At 41.8% G+C, this 22852-nt stretch overlaps 1 protein-coding gene across 13 annotated transcripts in view; it reads left to right on the top strand.

Annotated features, from left to right (window-relative positions):
* DAB1 (DAB adaptor protein 1) overlaps positions 1 to 22852 on the top strand; it is a 1307076-nt gene that overhangs the window by 270216 nt on the left and 1014008 nt on the right. For 11 of the 13 annotated variants that reach the window (XM_072649618.1, XM_072649617.1, XM_072649615.1 and 8 more), the window contains exon 2: positions 13373 to 13514. The gene's annotated coding sequence lies outside the window, so the exon portion shown is untranslated. Of the gene's footprint in view, positions 1 to 206; positions 309 to 13372; positions 13515 to 22852 lie in introns of those variants that run through there. The other 2 variants (XM_072649605.1, XM_072649607.1) reach the window with 2 other exon arrangements.

Below are 22852 nucleotides of genomic sequence, written 5' to 3'. Positions count from 1 at the left end.
CAGTTTTTTCCAACTTCCTTAGGAAGACCCATGAAGGATCTTACAATATTGAGGATGGACCTGAAAGGAAGGCATATTGGGTCTACAGCCACTGTTGACAACAGGGAGTGAGGGCCTCTGTGGAATGGAAGGAAAGTAAGCGAGTCAGGCCAGGTGTCAGATGCTGAATATCTAAAGTGCAGGTGAAGAACCATTATTTTGATATTATGTTCATTCCTTTCATAGAATCATGGCTCTTTAGTCCTAGAACTTGGAAGCCCAGGCCAATCTCTTGGATCCCAGGAGGCCATCTAGATCAACAACCTATGGTAAGGAAAACTGAGGCCCAGGGAAATTTACTGACTTGCCCAGAATTACCCAAACAGTAAGCATCAGAGTCAGGGTTCGAACTAAGGTTCTATGACTCCAGAGTTCATGATTTTTTTCACCATGCCATGCTGATTTATTTACAACCAATCCACTTTGGTAAATGACTCTTTGTGGGTTTCAGAATCAGAATCCAAGAATTTTAGAGTCAGAAGGGGCCTCAGAGGCCATCCAATCCAACCCACAGCTAGGTCCCAGTTAGTTTGAATAATGTATTCTGTGGGATAGTTGCATTATTCGGATTCACACTGCATATATCCACTGGGTTGGAACCAATTACCATATTTTACATAATTATAACTGAATAGTGTGAATTCGAACACATGCAATCACTTCTCAGGATTCATTATTCACCCTAATAGGGACCTAGTTTCCCCAAAGCACTTCAAGCTACAACATACATTATAAGTAGTCTTCTAGCCTCTGCTTAAAGCCTTCCAATGAGGGAGACCTGTGCACTCCCAATGCCAGTCATTTGACTTTGGATAACTCTCATCATTACAGGTTTTTTTTTTTCCTTGACACCTTCTCAGGTCCCCTCAGCTGCTAGTGCACCAATTTCTCATACCCCCTTCTATTTATTTTGCATATAGTCTGTATACAATTACCTATATAAGTATTGTTCCTCTCCACCTTGGTCCCCCGTTCAAATGTTAAAGTCCACCAGGGCAAGTGATTGATTAACTGATTGGCTGACAAGCTGGCATTGCAGTCCAGGGAATCACAGTAAAGAAGGGTGACTCGAAGGAGAGCAAGGTTGGCCAGCTATAAGCCTAAGGACCCAAGTTCTTTGTTCTCTACTTTTTCCTACCTGACTGATATGAGTGACTTATATGGCTAATACAACTAGAACTTATATGGCTAATGGATTATATGAATAGTATGTGGACGTATGTGGATAATACAACTAGAAGACATTAAGACTACTGCAGATAGATCTTATTGATGCCTCTTGGTAGGGAGTGAGGAGTTAATGACCAACAATGCAAGGTGAGACTGAGAGTTCATTGGAAAGAAGGACACCAAACATGTTGGGGGAAAATCTGGCTATGGAAGCAGTAGGGAAGCTATGTGGAAGGAACCCAGATAGGTTGTGGCCATAGTTGTCCTTCTCTTCCTCTTCCTCCTCTTCCTCATCACTCTTCACCCTTATAATGGCACTGAGAAGTTTGCAAAGTATTTTGCATACAACTATCAGTCAATCATTGGGTATTATATGCTTACCATATGTCAGATGTTATGCTGGGGGGTAGAAAGACGCAAGTGACATAATTTCCATCCTTTAAGAAGCTTCTAGTTGAGTCTGGGAGACCAAATGTGTATGAATAAAGTGGATACTGATGATGACGACGAGGAGGAGGAGGATTATAGCACTGATACAGTGCTTACTATGGGCCAAGCACAGTATTAAGTATTTTATAATTATTATCTCACTGGATCCTCACAACAACCCTGGGATGTAGGTGCTGTAATTATCCCCATTTTTTACAGATAAAGAAACTGAGGCAGACAGAAGTTAAGTGACTTTCCCAGGGTCACACAGCTAGTAAGTATGCGAGGTCAGATTTGAACTTGAAGTCTTCACAACTCCAAGGACCTCAGGCCAGAGCTCTATCTACTGTGACAACTAACCAGAAATGAGGAGGCAAAACCTGGAGAAGCTAATGAGACACTCTAGAAACAAGGTCATGGGGAAGCCATGTTGTCATGTTACAAAGGAGTGTTGGTGGCTTCTTTTCCATAGGGCTCCCGGGCTTTGTGGACATACCTAGACTAGAATCTTAATGGGACCACCGGGCACGAAACCACACCCAATTCTGATTGTGCTATTGTGGAAAGACCTGCAGTTCTGAAGTTAGCAGATGAATGTGTTCAAATCCTAACTCTGCCATTTGCTACCTGCAATTGGAAAAGTTACCTCAACTCTGTGGACTTCAATTTCCACATGTCCAAAATGAGGGTGTTGCACTAGATTACCTCTAAGGTCCCCTCCAAGGATCCTACAGACCTATGGTTCCATTATCCTATGATCTTAAAGATTTCATCTAGCCATAAATCCATAGATCTGTTTTCTTTTGATTTCTAAGTTTCCTTTTAGGTCTAAATCCTATGATGCTAAGATTGTCCTGGAAGAAGCTTCCCTCATTCTGTCTGTCTCTGCACTAGGCGTGAGAAGACCTGTACTTATGGCTGATGTGACTCTTGCAGAACCTTCTCTAGGTTCTTGTGATCCAGTGATCTGTGACTTGCAAAGTCCTCCATGATGCCTTGCATGCAGTAGGCTCTCAATTCACAGTTAAATGCAACTGAGCTAGATTCTCCCCTTGCACAAGGGACAGAGGTATGGTTCTGTAGAAAACCGACCTGCTCCAGGGCAGAACTGAAGCCTTCCTAGCCTGGAAGCAGCTGAAAATGTCACTCTGTGGTATGCCCTACTATTGAGAACCCTGATCTGTGTTTCCTTCTTTTAGCAGTTAGGAGAAAAAAAATTATTTTGCTCATAATTCTGATGAGCTAGATGAATGTTCGGCTACCATCCAAAGCACGTAGACCTCATTGGCGCTGGGGAAAATTATTAATATTTGACTGGTGGACTTGCTTGAACAAATGCAATAAAAATGTTCTGTGTCCTTGCGAGCTGGAAAAGCAGATGGCATTCAGAAGCTGAGCTGCATCCAGCAGTTTGAAATTTTAAATTAAATCTATTTGAAGCTTTGTTTGTGCCTCCGGCAAGTCTCCCCCTCCAATGAAGGAGCTGGGCTGATTCAGGCCCTTTGTACCCTGGACAGTTTGGAAAAGTCTGCTGGGGGCTGCCTGGCCCTTTACAGCCCACACCCCTGTAACAGGGGCAGATGGGAAAAGGAAAAGACTTGGGAAAGGTGATTCTGCACAAATACCTCATTATGATGCTGGGGAAATGAGAGGGAGCAGGAAGCCATGTGTTTGCTAGAAGCTCAGTGCTTCAAGCTCAGTTGGTCAGGTGGGTACTGTGGCTCAAGGCCTTTGGATTTTCCAGAGTAGACTTTGGTTTCTGTGTGCATCTCCACCTCTAATAGCTTCTTTGGTCATCCTAGCTGGGGCTCAGATGTGGAAACAGAGACAGAAGGAGATCATCCAACACGGCAGGGCTGGGTCAGTGGGATTGACAAGATTGCATTGACAAGAAGCTTCTCACTGTCTTTGTCATTTGCCCACACAGACGCTGGATGGCATCTGGTGACTCAGAGCTACTGGTGTCTTTGGATGCATGAAAACATCCATCTCTAAAGAGTTAGAACTGTAGTTCTGGAAAAAGCCTGCCCTCCTGAAGGGCTGAGGTGCTTCTGATATACTCTGGCTCATATGAAGCGATATTTCTCAACCATCCATATCTTTTGGGTCTTCCTTCTAAAGGAACATATGATCTAAGATCTGGAAGGGGCAGAGGACATGTAATGTTAGAGCACAAAGAGTATTTGAGCTGAAAGAGAACTTTGACCATAGGGAAGATATCAGAGCACAGAGAGACCTTAGATGGCATCAGGGAACTAGGAGAGACCTTAGAATAGAAAATGTTGGGGAACTGGGAGGGGCCTTAGAATAGGGAATGTCAGACCTGGAAGGAACCTTAGAACATTCTGACCAGAGAGTAAGGAAGGGATCTCAAGCTTTGACCTCATGCAGGAGAGATTTGGTCCTGGAGAAACATCCTGCCTTCCTAAAGGGAATCAGGCTCTTTTTGTATACTCTGGCTCATTATATCCTCAACCTAAGGTAGAACTTGGGGTAATGTGTTATCTCTTAGGTTCGAGTCATGCATGTGGTCTCCCCAAAATGACAGTTTCTTCTAAAAAGTATTCAATATATAAAGGGATTAAGTGAAAGAAAGTTATTTATCCTATCTAGTAAAAAAGACAAGCTTGCAGGAAAACAGCAGACTTCTAAGTGAACACTGACAAACCCTTAAAACATGCTACAGCAGTCCATCATTCCTATTATACTTTCTTGTGAGGCTGATAGTTAAAACGTTAAAACATACAATGCTTTGTCTCATTACTGAATAGACATCACTTTCCCCTTGGCTCTTAACATGGGGCAAACTCCAGTGTCCCTCTCTTCTGTGGAGCCAGGACATGGCTTGGGCTCTTTCTCCAGGCAATAGTCATTTTTAACTTGAAGGATTGTGGGCAAAGAAATGTGCCTCTCTTCCAGTCACCTTTACCCCTTGAGTCCACTGCCACAGTCTGTCACATCCATCTCAGGACTGACATATATGTATATGTATATGTATATGTATGTATATGTATGTATACATATACACACACATATATATATATTCAATTTTCAACATTCATTTCCTCAAGATTTTGAATTCCAGATTTTCTTCCTATCTCTCCCCTCCCCCACCCCAGAACAGCATGCACTCCAACCACCCCTTTCCCCAATCTGCCCTCCCTTCTACCACCCCTCCTTCCTATCCTCCTTCCTTCTATTTTCCTGTAGATCAAGATATGTTTCTATACCCCATTGCCTGTACAATTTATTTCCCACGTGTATGTAAAAAGTTTTTGACATTCATTTTTAAAGCTTTGAGCTCCACATTCTCTCCATTCCTCCCTCCCCACCTACCCTCATTGAGAAAGCAAGCAGTTTGATGTAGGTTTTATATGTGTAGCCATGCAAAACACTTCCATAACAGTCATGTTGCAAAAGACTAATCACATTTCCCTCTATCCTGTCCTGCCCTCCATTTATTCCATTCTCTCCCTTGACTTGTCCCCCCACAGTAGTGTTTGCTTCTGATTACCCTTTCCCCCAATATGCTATCCTTTCTATTATCCTACCTTTTCTATCTTACCCTGCCTTCTTGTAGGGTAAGATAGATTTCCATACCCAATTAAGTATGTGTTATTCCTTAAGTCAAATCCAATGACAGTAAGGCTCACATTCCCTCTCACCTCCTCCCTCTTCCTCTTCATTGTGAAAGCTCTTTCTTGCCTCTTTTATGTGAGATGATTTGCTACATTTCTACCTCTCCCTTTCTCTTTCTTCCAGTACATTCCTCTGAACACTTAATTTTATTTTTTAGGTATCCTTCCTTCATATTTAGCTCACTCTGTACTTTCTCTCTCTCTCTCTCTCTCTCTCTCTCTCTCTCTCTCTCTCTCTCTCTCTCTCTCTCTCTCTCTCTCTCTCTCCATGCACACACACACATACTCACATATATAATATGCATGCACACGTACATATATTACCTCTAACTACCCTAATACTGAGCAAGGTCACATGAGTTACAAATATCATCTTTCCATGTAGGAATGTAAACAGTTCAACTTTAATGAATCCCTTGTGTCTTCTCTTTATTGTGTACCTTTTCCTGTTTCTCTCAATTCTTGTATTTGAAAGTCAAATTTTCTATTTAACTCTGGTCTTTTCAACAAGAATGCTTGGAAGTCCACTATTTCACTGAAATTCTATTTTTTCATCTGAAGTATTATACTCAGTTTTGCTGTGTAGATGAATTGTGGTTTTAATCCCATCTCCTTTGACCTCTGGAATATCATATGCTAAGTCCTCTGATCCCTTAGTGTAGCAATTGCTAAATTCTGTGTTATCCTTGTTGTATTTCTACAGTATTTGAATTGTTTCTTTCTGACTGCCTGTAATATTTCCTCCTTGAACTGGGAACTCTCAAATTTGGCTACAATATTCTTAGGAATTTTCCTTTTGGGATCTTTTTCAGAAGGTGATCAGTAGGTTCTTTCTAGTTCTATTTTACCCTCTTGTTCTAGAATATCAGAGCAATTTTCCTTGACAATTTCTTGAAAGATAATGTCCAGGCTCAGATTTGTTCTTTAATCAGCTGTGCTCAGGGAAAGAATCACAAAGTAGAAGAGGTTGGGGACCTAGCCTCAGCTTGGGAAAATGCACGTTCTTGCTGCCATATTTTAGCAGCCACTGCTATTGCTGGGGAAGGGGAATCCGACCCTTCTTTCTGGAAGTCTGAGGGAGAGTCTCATATGCTTAACAAAAAGGAAGAAAGAGCAGAGGGTTATCTTTTCCTCTCCTTGGCTCAGTCAAGCCTCTTGGATTCACCATCCTGCTCTCCTCACCAAATGTCATGGAGACCAAGGACTGAGTAAGGGGTTGCTGCATCATTCCAAAGCAAAAGTCTTTCATTTTGGAGCCAGACCATTTCATTTCCTGATCCCCTTCAAGACTAAAGAGATTATCTCCAGTCGATATCTCTTGTTTGTCCATAATTGTTTGCATGTTGTTTCTTTCACTGGAATGTGTACTTCTAGAGCACAGGGACTGCCTTTTGCCTTTCTTTGTATTTCTAGTTCTTAGTACCTGGAACCTGACAGGTCCTTAATAAATGCTTACTGATTCACTGACAGCAGAGTTCATCCCAACTCTGTACATGTTGCACCGAATATCCAGTTGTCCTTAATTGTTTTTTGGGGAGTCCCTCAATCATCCCCACAGCAGCTCAAATGTTAGGACTGGAAAGGACCTTATACATCATCTCATCCTTTCTCTTAGAGATAAGGAAACAGTCTCACAGGGGCTGGTGCAAGAGACCTAAATTAGGTGATCTAGTGATACAGACTGGGCACTCTAGCAACTCCTTGCTGACCAGGTCTCATTTCTCCAGGCTGTTTCTTGGAGGCCACATTGATTGTCCCAGTCCCTGGGAGACCTTAGACACCAGCCAATTCAGGCCATGATATATCAAGGAAGAGAAGGGAGGATATAATTGCTGATTTCCGATAACTGAATGACTGCTACGTAAGATATCTATTGGATTTCTTCTATGTTGTGCCAAAAGAAGAGAAGTGGGATCAAGGCTGTTGATTGTAGGGAGGAAACTTTGAGTCAGATCCAGGAAAGAGAAGATTGCAGCTGTGTGAAAACAGATCAGGACGTGTAACGGGCCCTCTGTCCCACCACACTAGGGCACTATTTGTTCTACTTTAGACTCAAGCCATGACAAATGTACAATTTAAACAGGACTAAATTAATTCCTTTGCATACATTTGATTCAGGAATTTCCAAACAGGAAGTCTTTGAATGACAGTTAGTCCTTTTAAAAGCCTGTTGTCCACTAAGGGGCCCTAGCTCTGGCCTCACACAGAAGGAAGAAAAGAAGGAAGGAAGGGAAGGAGGAAGGGAGGGAAAAAGGGAGAAAGAAATGGCAGGGAGTGGGGAGGAAGGAAGGAAGGGAAGGAAGGAGGTGGGAAGGAAGGAGAAAACACTAACAACTCAAGCATTCTGTGACCTCTCAGGCCTCTGGGTGGAGACACTACCATTCCTGTATAGAGACTTCTGGAGGGCACAGAACTGTACCACTGAGATACTCATTTGTTGGGTCTCTCTCCTCAGTGTTTCTCAGATACAGGTATTTCTGAGTGAGAAGCCACTGTGCCTCAAAAGCACACAGACCCAGGCCTGGAGTTTCCATGGTCAACACCAGCCCCTTCTGCACAGGATCCACTCTCTCCATGGCTCCCTCCATTCAGGCATTGGGCTCCTGTGTACAGATGCTCTTTCTGAACCCTAGTCACACTAAGGACTCTAATCTCTCCTCTTCTTGTTGGCACCCATACTGTCAATACCAACTAAGTCCAACACAATGCTACTCGGTTCTCTGTCTGTTCAAACTCTCTCTTCTGCCTACTGTGGCACAAACAGGGGAACTAGATCACACCTGTCCACCACTTGGTCATTCCAGGAATAGAGAAGCTGAGGTCTATCTTCCCAGGACAAGAATGGGAATGCACTCACATGGCAGGGTACGGTTGTAACAACCATTGGACACTGAGTAAGGCTCCCTGAGTTAGTAATGCCTCTGGTATAAGAGCTCTCAGATATATCAAATAAGTTAATACATATTTAAAGTGCTTTTTAAACCTTAAAGTGCCATATAAATGCTACTACTAGTACTACTAATATCCTCACAGTTGCAAATCATCAGAAACTTCTTAGGACAGCTATGGAAAAGTCATCCAGAATCATCTGTCTGGGGAGATGGATTCTATTTCATTCTACAGTGTTAGGTGACTTACCCAGGGTCACATATCTATTATGTATTTGAGGAAGGATTTGAACTCAGGTCTTCCTATTTCCAGATCCAGAGTTCAGTCATTAGTGATTGAAGACACAGATATGATCATACCCATTTTACAGATAACAAAACTGAATGTCATAGAAATTATTCAATTTGCTTAAGTCATATCCCAAAAGGGTAAAGGGAGGGCCAAGATCCAAACTCACATAGCAGTTTTTTCCCCTTCCCTATGTCACCATTGATCTGTCCCTCTGTTCTTTTCTTTGAACATCTCCGTTGTCTAACCTCATCCCCTCAGTGTAAGGGCCTCTGTACAAGCCTAGGTGACAAGGAGTTTATCTGATCCATGCTTACATGTACATGGTGGAGGGAGGACAGCTCAACTGGGCCTTGAAAAAAGGGAAGGCTGATAACAGAGAAGTGGTAAGAGGTGTAGAGGAATTTGTATTCTCATTCTTCTCATCTATAGATGGGGTTGCCTTCCCCTGTCCTGCTTCCCCATTGAGCCACTCCAGGGATCACAAAACTGCACAGATGGGAAGGTAGAAAACCTTTTGCAACCATTCAGGATGATTATTAGAAGGGCAGAGCCACAAGCTGATTGCAGCTGCCCTTGGCTGTGTAGGGAGTTCATTTTCAGACAGTTCTTTCTTGAGTTTCTTATTAGGTAAGCTTTATTAATTTCCCATCAAACAGCAAGGTTTCTGAAAGGGTCTGGTTTTATGCAATGGAACCCAACAACCCACTGGACTCATAAATTGTGTCCTTTGTCTTCTCTGGGGCCGCCAAGGGCTACCTCACTCCAGAGTTACACACCAGCGGCTGATGGGTGGAGATGGGTTAATTTTTAATGCAGACACTTTATCTCTGGGAAGATGGGACTGGAACTTGGAAGCTTGTGGCCTTTGAGCTGCAAAGAGGTATATTTCTTCAGCATTGAACAGGATGCTGCCTGTCTCCACTGTCTTGTAGGGAGGAAGGACATCGATCTCAGCTGACGCTTCTGCGGGAGGTGATGGGCAGTGTTAATTTTTCTCATATATCCCAGGATTTCTCTCTTTTCACTTCCTTGCCCTCATAGCCTTTTCTGTGCTTGGCTGTGAATTAAAATGATGGAAGAGGCAGTGTGTGGCAGGGATCCTTGAATCATAGATTTAAAGCTTAGAAACAATTCCAACCCTCTCATTTTACAAACAAGGAAACTGAGGCACAGGAGGTTAAGTGACTTGTTCAGGGTCACATAGTATCTGAGAAAGGCTTTGTAACTGGACCTTCCTGTTTCTAATTTCAAGGTTCTACCCATTACAACAGGTTCCTTGGGATGTCATGGTCTCTTCCATCAAAGAATTCTAGATAATCTTTATTGACCAAACAAGGACCCTGAACTCTGTAGACCCAGGGCTAAAAATAATTTTATAGGAGCCCTTTTCCTCTGTCCTAGTTCTTGTGATTATTTAATAGACACTAACTGCTAAGTTAATGTTAACTATTGGGAGCCTGTAGTCCTCACCATATTACCAGAGTGGCCCAGGCACGGAAAAAGACTAAGAAACTCTTCCCTCCATTATTAAGATACTCTGATTAAAACCCAATCTGATGGTGGAAAAGAATGAAGGCTGCATTTGGAGTCAGAGGGCATGATTTCCAATTGTGAAGCCTGGGTTGCTTTGGGCTGTTCACTTATCTTCCCTTTGCTTCATCTGTGTAATGAAATAGTTGGTCTAATTAATGTAACATGAGGGCAGAGTCTGGTTCCTTTTTGTTTTCATATCCTTGGGCCTTAGCACAGTGCCTGGCTAAGAGAAGGCATTTAATATATACTTTGTGACAGGGATATAGAGTTAGGGACCATAGATTTATAACTGGAAGGCAAATGAGAGCCGATGTAGGCTAATCCTGTCATTTTACAGATGAGGACACTGAGCTACAGAAAAGTTAAGTGACTTCCTTCAGACTCCATAAACAATCTTTTCCACTTCTAATCATAGTCCATATTTGTTAGTGCTTTAAAGTTAACTAATCAGCATTTATTATGTACTCTTACACTTAAACTGTGCTATGTGGTGGAAATGCAAAGACAGGCAAAAATATGGTTCCTGTTTTCTTAAAACAGTGAGAAGCAATTGATGAAACCACTCATATTCCTATTTTATTGGTGAAGAAACATTTAAAGAGCTCAGGGAGATGAAGTAAGTGCCCCAAGTTCTTACAGTTGGGACCCAAAGTTTGGTCTCCTGACTCTGAGCCTGTAGTGTTAATAGAATAGGAAGATCTTCCCCACCCATTATTAATAGGCCTACCACATGGAGCCTGTGTGTGTGTGAAAGAGAGAGAAAGAGAGAGAGAAAGAGAGAGAGAGAGAGAGAGAGAGAGAGAGAGAGAGAGAGAGAGAGAGAAAGAGAGAGAGAAAGAGAGAGAGAAAGAGAGAGAGAGAGAGAGAGAGAGAGAGAGAGAGAGAGAAAAGCAAGCTGTAAGTAGGCAGAGAGAGGAATTAATCTAGGGAAACTTGTTTTTGTGGGGATGCCTGGCAGAAAGGTTTAAGATGCTGGTGCTCCCTAGATTAGTGATAAATACCTTGTTAAATCTTACCTCCTGATGTGCTAATGATGTCCCCAATAAATATTTTGACTTTGCCTTTGAGGAAGAGAGTTTATTATATTTTATATATTTAGATATATATGGTATTATATTTTATATGATTATATTATATAGTATATGATTATATTTTATACCCTGGAAATATGTATGCATATTCATAGCAGCTACTATGGGTATTGCATTGGCATTACAGACCCCAGTACACTTGGTTATCATTTTCACATTGGTGGGCCATCAGGGCCCTACATTCTCAGCATCTTCCCAAATGCACAGTGATCGGTGTTTATTCTGGATTTTCCATGTGTTCATCTCACCTGAGTGGGCTTATCACCTTGTGTATCTTGTGTAGCAGCTTGTGTATCTCCCTCTAATACTCTGACCAGGCATGATTATGTATTATTCTTATCTGTATTTGTGTAGTGCATATCTCCTACTACACTGTAATCCCCATGAGGGCCCAAGGCCTGCCATATTGAATCTGTTTCTTTCCAAATGCCTAGACTAATGATTCCTGCTGAAGAACTTTGCAAGAATTAGAGGTAGGTAGGTGGAACAGTGGAATACCTAAGTTCAAATCCAGCCTCAGACACTTACTAACTGTGTGACCCTGGACAAGTCACTTAACCTCTGTCTACCTCAGTTTCCTTATCTGTAAAAGCAAATAGTAACAATATCTACCTCCCAGAATTGTTGTGAAGAGCAAATAAGATAATATTTGTAACATGCTTATCACAATGCCTAGTGTAGACTAAGTTCTATATAAATACTTATTTCATTCCTGTCCTCCAAAGAATGATAAATTTGAGTTCCTTAAGGGCAGGGGCCATTTTTGCCTTTCTTTGAATCCCAGTGAACAACACCTCACACATAGTTGGGGCTTAATAAATGCTTGTTGAGTTGAATGAAAGATCAGAGGGTAGATTAGAATGGCAGAGATTTCAATTGTATCAGGAGCCCTTGGTTGTGACTTTTTCTTTTCTCCACCCCCCCCTCCCGCATAGGGGGAGGAAAATAAAAGAGAAAAGCAATAGGTTTATTTTTTTTTTTAAGCAAAAGACTCCCTGAAGAGACTCTTCGTACCTCAAATGAATTTCTACTGAAGCATCATTTGAGGCCACCTTTCTCTCTGGTTACCATGGGTACCAGCCTTTCTAGATTTGAATGTGATTGGCTCTGAGAATTAGTGGTCAGTGACACACCTCTTCTTTCTCAAGAAGACCATTGGATGTGGGATCACTAGGAGTCAAGTCAAGTCTAAGACCTTCCAGTAACTAAGTTTTTTTACCTTAGCAATGTGGATTCCCCTCATTGGGCTCCGGTTTCCAAATATGTGAAATTAAGAGTTTATTCTATCTAGATAATGTCTAAGACATCTCACCTGTTGCAACATTCTAGCATTCTATGATCTTAGTTCCCTTCCAGTGTCCAATTCTGTGCTCTATTTTCTAAGGTCCCTTTAGGGATCTTGATTTAAAGCAGTCTTCTAAAACTAGCATTTTATGTTCTGATCTCTAATATTTCTTTTATCTCTAATTTCCTTTGTTCTAAGGTCCCCACCAGCACCCACCAGTCTATGATTTATTCTCTAAAATTCCTTCCAGCTCTAAGAACATTCTATATTGTAAGCTCTTTTTGGCTCGGAGTTCTGTGTTCTGTGGTCCAACCCTGCCCTCCTCACTCCAGCTCTGTCATTGTCAGCCTACATTCTGTCTTCTAACAGTCTGCTCTCTCTTCTCTAGGGTTCCTCCTAGATCCAAATTTCTATGTGCTAAAGCTTTTCTAGCTTTGACATTCTATGTTCTAATGGCTAAGATCTTTTCTGGCTTTAACAGTACATATTTCTATGATTTCCTTTCCCTGTTCCATTTTTTTAAATGCAGCATTTCTTGTAATAGAGACAATTCCTGTCGTTAATGAACTAGGAAATGTAATGGCAGTATTCAGTCTTCATGCCTATGACAATGGAGTCATCTGGCCCTAGAGAGGATAACCCTACTGTACTCTGCCTTGGTCAGATTTCATCTGGATTGTTGTCAACACTTCTGGATTGCATAACATATGAAGAAAACTGATTGATTAGCTGGAGAATTGCAAAGAAACAAATTTAGACTTGATATTGGGAAAGAGTTCCTACCAATCAGAGAGAGCTATAATGTTGGCTGCCTTGGCAGATACTGGGCTCCCCATCTCTAGAGGTCTTCAAGCAGTGGTTGGGTTTGATTGTGCCAGGGATCTTTTATGGATGGAGGATGAACCAAATGGTCACTGAAGATCCTTCCCACTCTGAGCTCCTGTGATTCAGCGTTTCTGAGACTTCAGTATCCCATTCAGATTTGTTTTAATCTGTATTCCCCATAGCGCTGCAGCAAGAATCCTCATCTCAGCCCTCTGGGAACCTTTTACCAGCATCTCTAAGAGCTCGTCTTCCTGTTGCCTGTCTACTGTGTGAACAAAAACTCTAAGGAACTGCCAGAATCATCCAAGGTGAATGTGGGTCCAGGTAGGACGCTGGTTTCTTTATTCTTCCTGGAGGTGTCGTGAATATCCTATCTTGCTCTGCTTATCCCAGACTCTAAATAACAACTCCCTTCTCCCTCATAGGGTCATTCATAGATTCAAACATGTTGAGTCAGAACAGATACTTGAGGTCACATGGCTTGCCCTTTTGTTTTAATTTGAAAGAATTAATTTGGAAGGAAAACTGGCTTGTTTATGATCTTGAATATGGGGTAATAGGACTTCTGCATCTGGGTGTCCAGAACTGGATTTGAAGTCAGAGGTCCTGTGTTCAAATTTCAGTTCCTATACATATGATGTGTTTGAAATTGATCAAGCAGTTTTACCAGGGAAAACCTGTTTCCTTATCTATGAAATGACTGAGTGGGTGATGATGTGATGATGTTTCCTGAGGTCTCTGGCTGAACACAGATTTCTTCATCTCTGAGATTCTTGCCTCCACAATGCATGGATTCCCTTTCATGTCGACCATAGTTGGGGAGGCATCTCGTGTTTCTTGCCTTTGTATTCTGGGGAATCTGTGATTTTATTGTCAGTATGCTAATGGTAATGAAAGGCAAATGATGTCCAATGTGACTTGAAAAAAAACAACAACTCACAAACATCAACAAAATTATATGTTCTTTTTTTTTCCTGTAGCGATCAACGAACTACTAATGTGACTTGTTTGCTGTCAATACAGCTTATAATGACATGGTTCCGGGGAGGGGTGCCAAATGTGGCTGGTATTCATCGTACACATGTATTAAATGTAACTTGATCTGTGTTTGGCGGCACACGTACTCCTGTTGCTAATTCAGAGCTGTGGCTTCCCTTCCCTGTGGGATGATTAAAAGAAAAACAGGAATTTGGGGACTGGGATTGCTGTTTGGCAGTGTTAATAACAGACTTCATTTCTAGAGAAAAAATGCTATTCTCACCATGACCTTGGGAGATACCTAGTGCAGGGATCTCTTTTTTTGCTGCTTTGCAGAGGGGAAAACTTATACAAGGCTTACACGAGCAAAGCCACTTACCTGAGGTCACATAGGAAACTGTGTTTGAAACCTTTTCTCCTCCCTCCAAGTTCAATGTGCTTTAGTTCTCCAATAGTTATAGGGATCAAAGATTTAGAGCTGGAAGACACCATAGAAGTTGTGTAGCCCAGCATCATCATTTGGCTAATGAGGATGCTCAAGGGCTCAGCGCAAGGATTCAAGCCTAAGTCATCTTCCTACTGGCTCATGCCCTGTCTCTGGTCTTTTCCCATACTCCTCCCCTCTGTGGTCCAGCCCAATTGGATTCGTCACTATGCTTCATGTTCTTAAATGCCTCAAACTTTCTTGTTTCCCTTGTCTTTTAGAGTCTTAGTGTCATGGGTTTTTTGTTGGTTGTTTTTATCACTACCTTGCCCTCCTTGTCATTAAATTATTAATTTCAACAAAGGAAAATAAAATTCTTAAACTGACTAATGTAGCCAGTGTGTCTGAGGATGTTCAGTGCATTCCTCACCCAGTTTTTGAGAATAAGGAGGGGCTAGATGAGGGGTAATTAAGGGAACTGGGAATGTTCATCCTGGAGAAGAGAAAGCTTGGGGAGGGAGAGGAATGTTAGGCCTATCTTTATGGACTGAGATGGAATGACTCATGAAGGAATTTCACTTGTTCCTTTTGATCAGAGAGGCCCAAACTAGGAACAGTGTATGGAAGTTTCAGAGGGGAATTATGTTGCAGCTCACAGTAAGGATAAACTTTTCAAGGATTAGGGCTATCTAAAGCAGTATGGGATTCCTGCAAATTAATGGGTTCCCCTTCATTAAAAAGTCTTTCTAGGTCTCCTAGCCCTAACCTCTCTCCAGAGCTACTATCCCGAATCACCAATTGTCTTTTGGACATATTAAACTGGATATCTTTTAGGCATCTCGAACTTAACATATCCAAAACATGATTAATTTTATCCTCCTCCCCTTATGACCCTCCCATGTTCCAAACTTCTCTATTACTGTCAAGGGCAGCACCATTCTCCCAGTCATTGAGGTTTGTGACCTAGGTATTATCTTCAATGTCTCATTCTCTTACCACATATCCATTCTGTTACCAAATATTACTGTTTCTACCCTTACAACTTCTCTCATATACATCCCTTCTTCTCCTCTCCTCTGGCATTCCCACCACCTAATTACCACCTATTACGATAACCTTCTAATTAGACTCCCTGCCTCAGTTCTCTCTTCACTCCAATCCATCCTCCACTGTGCCATAATTTTCAAGAGTTCCCGATTATCTTCAGGCTCAAACATAAAATCTTCTGTCTGATTTTTAAAGCCTTTCATTACCTGACCTTTCCACTTTCCAGTCTTCTCCCACTTTCACCCTGTGCCTTTTGCAATTCCTGAGTCATTGCTGGCAACTTTTCTTCTTATGCTTCTTCTGTCTCTTCACAATATCTAAAATCTGAATATTCTCCTGCATTTGATATTTATAGATTGTAAGATCATAGCTTTTGAATTTACAGGATCCTCAGCAAACATTTAATCCAACCTCCTCATTTTACAGATGAGGAAACCAAGGCTGAGGGAGCCTGACTGTCTAAGGCCACAGAGGTTTAGAGGAAAGATTTGAACCCAAGGTCCCTAACCTCTCTTAGAGTCAATGCTCTTTCCATTGGATCAATTTCTAGTAGCCTGCTCAAATTCTGGTCTTTTCTTCTTCCAGTGCCCCATCTCAAAGGCTATAGCCATGGGAAAACTTCTTGCATTTTAGTTAGGAATATCAAAGAGGCGTATTTCGTTATGATGTAAAGGAAAACTTGCTAGTCATAAGAAATGTCTCTAAATGGGATGGGCCACCTCCGAGGTAATGGGATATCCCATTTCTCATCTCTTCACCCTCTCTCCAACCAAGTGGAGGTTGGATGACAACATAATCGTATTAATAACAGAAATTTACATAGTGCTTCAAGATACATAAAACCCTTGACTTATATTATCTCACAAGAATTCTGTGACATTAAATATGGGTAGAGCAATCTTATCATCCCTATTTTATAGATGAGAAAATTAAGACTGAGAGTGGTAAAGTGACTTGCCAAGGGTAACACAGATAGCAGGACTCTGAAATAGGAATTAAGTTTGGTCTCTCCTGATTCCAAGTTTAGTCCTCTTTCCTTGGCTTCATAGCCCCCTTGTCACTTAGGGGTGATTAAAGTTAACATTAGAAGGGATTTTAAGGGTCATCCTGTCAAATCCTTTCATTAAGGCTCAGGGAGGGGAAGTGACTTGTCAATTTCACGCAGGTGGTCAGTAGCACTGACAGAATTTGAATCCAGGTCTTCTGGCTCCAAATATAGGCCAATTTAAGGTTGACTCACTAGTGTTACCAACAGGAATCTTTTTTCAGGTACAGATTGAAGTTGATGGCCTCTGAAATCCCATCCAACTCTAAGCTTCAGTGACTCTATGGCTTCTAGTTTCCCAGCCTCACTGTCACATGTGCCATGATCTCTGCTCTAGGCAGTCACTGACTCTAAGCATTTGCTTATCTCTTCCTTTTCTATATTTAGATGCCATTCTCTCCCCTCAGCCCTCTTCTAATACTTTCCACCTTGCCACAATGGAAAGGCCCAGTTTTGGATTCAGAGCACTTAGGCTGAAATCCTACCTATGATGCATGCTGAGAATGGTCTTGGGACAGTCACTTGTCCCCCCTAGGTCTCAGGTTCCTCACTTATAAATGAAAGATGGGACTAAGTAGCTCTGCAATCCCATGTTCTTGTCTCTGCCTGCTGATTCCTGCCTGTGTTCTCTTTCATCTATAACTCTGTGTTCCTATGATATAATTTTATTCTCATCAAACCCTAAGATAAGTAGGAAAGATAACTGTCCCTTTTTCATTGCTGAGTAAACTGAGGCTCAGAGAGGATAAGAAACTTAAAAAGAGAAGACTTGTGGCAGGGATAAGTCAAGTCAACAAGCTTTTATGAAGGTTCCAGGCACTGTGCTAAGCCCTGGGGTACAAAGGAAGGTAGAAACAGTTCCCGCCCTTCAGAAGCTCACAGCATGGTGGAGGAGACAATATGCAAACAACTACATATAAATAGGGGAAGCTAGCTGGCACAGTAGATAGAATATTGGGCCCGGTGTAAGGAAGGTGAGTCTTTCATACTTCTTGGTTGTGTGACCATGGGCAAGTCACTTAAACATGTTTGCCTCAGCTTTCTCATCTGTAAAATGATCTGGAGAATGAAATGTTAAACACTTCACTATCTTTGCCAAGATATCCCCAAATGGGATCACAAAGGGTTAGATGTGACTGAAACAACTGAACGACAACAAATGTACAAACAAGATCTAAACAGGATAAATTGGAGATAATTCACAGAGGGAAGGGACTAGTATTGCAGGAGATTGGGAAAAGCTTGTGCAGAAGGTGGAATTTTAGCTGTTATTTCACTTTCCCAAGCCAACGAAGCCTGGAGGCAACGATGAAGGGGAAAATGGCCAACAGCCCTTCAAGATGCCCAGAGTGGGGGGATGGAGGTAGAACAAGTTGACCAATGTCACTGGATCATAGACTATGGGATGGTGGCTGGGGATGAGAGGTTGAAGTTGTAAGAAGACTGGAAAGATGCTCAGGTCATGAAGGACTTAACAGTCAAACAGAGGATTTTATATCTGATCCTGGAAGCAATAGGGAACCACTGGAGTTTATTGAATAAGTGATGTTGTTAACCATGAGGTTCAGGAAGATATGTTTGGTTCCTGAGTGGAACATGGCCTGATATGGACAAAGATTTGAGGCAGTAGGATTAACCACAGGCTATTTCAGTAGACTAGATTTGAGGTGATGATGGCTTGCACTAGAGTGAGGTCAGTGTCAAAAGAGAAGGGGGCATATGTGAGAGACATCACAAAAGTAGGATCTTAATGACTTGGCCACAGATTGAATATACAGCATAAGCTATTATTATAGATTCGATCTCTGACTCATTCGGTGTCCTTGTGTAAATCACATCTTTAACTGGGTCTCAGTTTCCCAATCTGTAAATAATTTATAGATCACATCAAATGATCTCTGAGGTTCTCTCTAGTTATGAGTCTATAGAAGATTCTGTAACAAGTCTGAGGCCACGTGCTTTGTTAACAATAGGAGAACAAAGTTGGCTCTGTGCCTTCACACAAGCCCACCGAGTCCTACTTGCTTCTGGTAGAGAGTCTATATCTCTCTCCTCTCAGTGCCTTGGACTGTGTTATAGCTGATGATGGAGGCAAGCTTTGGGAATGTAGGTGGCTGGAGAGGGAATTTGTACAGGCTTCTACAATGTAGCACCAGGTATGCCAATGGAGGGGAGGAACAGTTGGTGAACAGTTGGTGAATGGATGTTTTTATGCAAGGGTTGCCTAGAGGAAGAAAAAAGGGAGAGAGCTGAAAAACGTGTTCAGGAAGAAGCCACAATGAAACAAGGTCTTTGTTTGCTTTTTGGATTTTAGCCTTTTCCTGGTGCCATTTCTGAAAGAGAGAGGGGGAGGTCCCTGATAAGTCAAGATCCAAGAACACCAGAGATGTTTAGGAAATCAATCCAGCCTGGCTGGGGGTAGAGCATTTAATTATTCAGCAAAGAGCCCAAAGATACACGGAAGTTGTTGGCTGTTTTCATGTCAGAAATGTGGATGTCCATTGGGTTTGTGAGTTGTATGTAGAGTGACAGGTTACGGAGTTAAAGAGGATGCTGAGGATTGTCCCCACCTGGAACCATACAGGCTGACTAATGAGATGAGTAGGTTAGAGAAATGTGGGCATGCTCCCCCACCAAGGAAACATCATCCCACTCCAGTCTCAGAGATTAGCAGTGGCAGAAGGTGGTTCAGAATTCAGAATGTTAGCAGAGATGCAACTAAGGTGGAGTGATAGGGCTGTGCCCTGTGTTGTTGAATTTTAAAAGTCTCAGCAGTATTGTAGAGCTTGCCCTCTAATTGGCAAGGTATGTGTGTTTGTGTGTGCCTACAACTGTTGGCACTTATTTTTAAAAGGCTGCTCAGTGGTGCAGTAGAGAAGAGCACCAGGGCTGGATTTAGGAAGACCCAGATTCACCTCTGGCCTCAGACATCTACCAGCTGTGTGACCCTGGGCAATTCACTTAACCCTGTTTGCCTCAGATTCCTCATCTGTAAAATAAACTGGAGAAAAAAATGATAAACCACTCTAGTATCTTTGCTGAGAAAGCCCCAAATGTTACAAAGAGTCAGATGTGACTGAAAACTGATTAAACAATGAGAAAATAATAGTAGTAGTAATAGTAATAGTAGTGGTAGTAGTGGTAGTGGTAGTGGTAGTTAAAGTTTAGAGAGCATGATGATGTCAGGAGTGCTTGAGTTTAAATCCCAACTCAGACTCTTACTGACTGTGTGACCTTAGGAAAATCACCTGACTTCAGTCATTCTCAGTGTGTTCATCTATAAAATGGATATAACAATACTGTCTATAACACAGGATTGTTGGGAGCACCAAGTGGGATAATGGATATCAGACCATAATGCCCTATATGAATATAAGCTATTTTTTGCTAAGCCATCTCTTAGGGGGACCATCCCAATAGTTATCCCCATTGCACAGAGGAAATGAGGATTGCTTGTCTATCTGTTATGTATCTGACAGAAAGATTTATGACACAAACCTGGCCCTGGGTCTTTCCTCATAGATTTTTGTTCACTCTTTCCTTCAGTTTGCCTGGTTCTGCACCATGTGCTTCTGTGCGATCTGTGAAGCCTGGGATTCTAATTTGTAGTCAGATAACTTCCTCAACACTCGGAGTGGCTGTGGGACTAATTTTGACTGTATTCTCCATTTCAGTCTTTTGTTTCCAGTGGTAAAGAACAATGAGCTTCCTTGTTTTGTCTCCCATGTTTTCTTTATGGGATTCTCAGGTCATCTCAGGGAGCATCGGGACCTTCAGAGGTTCATTTCCATTTGTGGAACATGGCATGTTATATGTACAAATGCACCATTACTGAGGACAAGCAGAGAGCATTCACTACATGGGGATTTTAAGAAACATTTATTAAACACCTTTTATGGTCATGCCACAGGTGCTTCATAAGTGCAGTTTAATTGTGCTAGGTGTCAGGCATAAGAAGACAAAATAAAGTTCATGCCCTCAAATAGCTTATATTCTTCTAGGGCTATAAAAAGCACATACATAGACAGAGAAAAGAAAAATTTATACATATGTATACAAAGTAATTTCAAGAGTGAGAAGGTGTGAACTAATGTGTGTGCTGGGGGTATCAGGAATGCTTCATGTAGGAGGTGGCATCTCTGCTGGGTCTTTATAGAAACCACTGAAATACCTGGTTCCTTCTTCCCAGCCCCCATTCCTCCAACTGATCAACCTTCTCAAACCTGGTTACTTGGACATTACCTGCTCCTTTGCCATGTAGGGCTGATCACACGCTAATACAGTCACAAACACATTTTCTAGATCTGAGATCAAGAGCCCTGGAATTCCACTATCTGGCCCTAACCTCTTGTCACCTTACCAGACCTACTTCCAGGGCTAGATAAAGTACAATTACTCTGACTGGCCCCACCCTGAATTTATGTCCTTGAGTGTCTAGGGTCACCTCACAGTGGCCAGCTAGCAGTTTTACTCTTTCCTTCTGGTTGTCTCTCTATTCTAATAAAAAATCTATTCTAAATCCTGTCTTTTCTCCTTCAGCCTCCCAGATTTTACCTATTCTCTTCAGAGAACTTCTACTTTTTACTAAGAAAATAGAGCTCCCTCTTTTCCTCTTTCCTACATTTTGTAACCCCTTGCCATCATCTCCATTTTCTCCTTTTCTGTTGTCTCTAATTCCTTTTCTCATCAAGGTCAACCACTCTATATATGCCCTGATCCCTTTCCATATTCTCCTGCAGTTTACTCCACTTTCATCCCTATTCTCTCTCCCTCCCCCTCCTTCTCCTTCTGCCCCTCTCTCTGTCAGCTTCCTTGGCTGTAATTATCACCTCTATGTTGATCATTCTTCAGTCTTAATCTCTCTGCAGTCCCCAGAACTTCTGGTCTGCATTTCTGACTCCCTACTGGACATTTCCAATGAGATATTCTAGAAATATATCAAAATCACTATGTCCAAAACAGACTTCATCATATTTCCCTCCTAACCTATCCCTCTAATCTTCCTATGTCCCAAAATCAGTACCATCACTCTGCTTACCCAGGACTAAAACTTCAATCTAGGAAGTATGATGAAGAGAAAGAAAGCTAGAAAAAGGAAAATTATAGGAGAAATAGAGACTGAAAATTCACATAAGTCAACTCAGTTACTCATAGCTAGGTATACTCCTGGAAAGTATACTGCCAAGATAAGTAAACTTATCTATAACATTCAGCATTTCTCCATTCACTATAACCAATGTTCCATGTATGGATGATATGGTGCTGGCTGATGAGAAAACCTCTGTTTTCTTGGTGTTAAGTGACAGAACAAAATCAGTACAAGTGTCAGAGTCGATCCATATTCTGTTGCAACTCAGAGGCTGCGTTGAGTGCATAATCAAGTGCAAACAAAATGTTGTACACCAACTCTCCCTGCATATTAGAGCTGGCTTATAGCCTTTTCAAATGAAATAATTTACTCTCAGTGAGATATAAATGAACTTGTTGAATCCTTGTTGAAGGCATCTCACAACATTGTTGAAAACATTGTCCTAAAAAATGTGGAAGCAAGCACATCACCCTGTCTTGTGTCATCAGTGACTGGGAAAGCATGAGAGCATTGTCCATGATCCAGAAGTCCTGTAGGTATGCCATCATGGAACTGACATACAATAATGATGAACTTCTCTGGGCAACCAAATTTTGTCACGATCATGACTTATAGTGTTAAAGGCCTTGGTCAGGTCAATGATCATTATATACGAACCTCTGTTCTGCTCCTGGCATTTCTCCTGGAGTTGTCAGGCAGCAAACACCACATAGACTGTTCCTTGGCCCTTTCTGAAGCCACACAGGCTCTCAGATAGATGAAAATTTTCTATATGAAGAATCAGCCTATTAAAGAAGACTCTGGCAAGAATTTTACTGGCAATGACTAAGAGAGAGATGGCCCTTTGGTTGTCACAGGACAGCATATTTCTGTTTCTTTTATAGAGATGGACAATGGAGACATCCCTGATCTCCTGGGGATAACCTTCTCTTGCTATAATACTTAGAAGATTTCAGTCAGCTTTTATACGAGCAGTGGATCCCCTGCCTTGTAAATCTCTGCTGGAATGGAATCAGTACCATGTATTTTGCCACATAAGAGGAGCCTAATGGTATTCAAAACCTCTTCTTCAGTTGGAA

This window comes from Notamacropus eugenii, chromosome 2 (assembly GCF_028372415.1).
Source record: "Notamacropus eugenii isolate mMacEug1 chromosome 2, mMacEug1.pri_v2, whole genome shotgun sequence".
In the NCBI taxonomy this organism is placed as follows: Eukaryota; Metazoa; Chordata; class Mammalia; order Diprotodontia; family Macropodidae; genus Notamacropus; species Notamacropus eugenii.
Note: the sequence above shows the minus strand (reverse complement) of the source record. Positions and strands in the feature narration are given on the sequence as shown.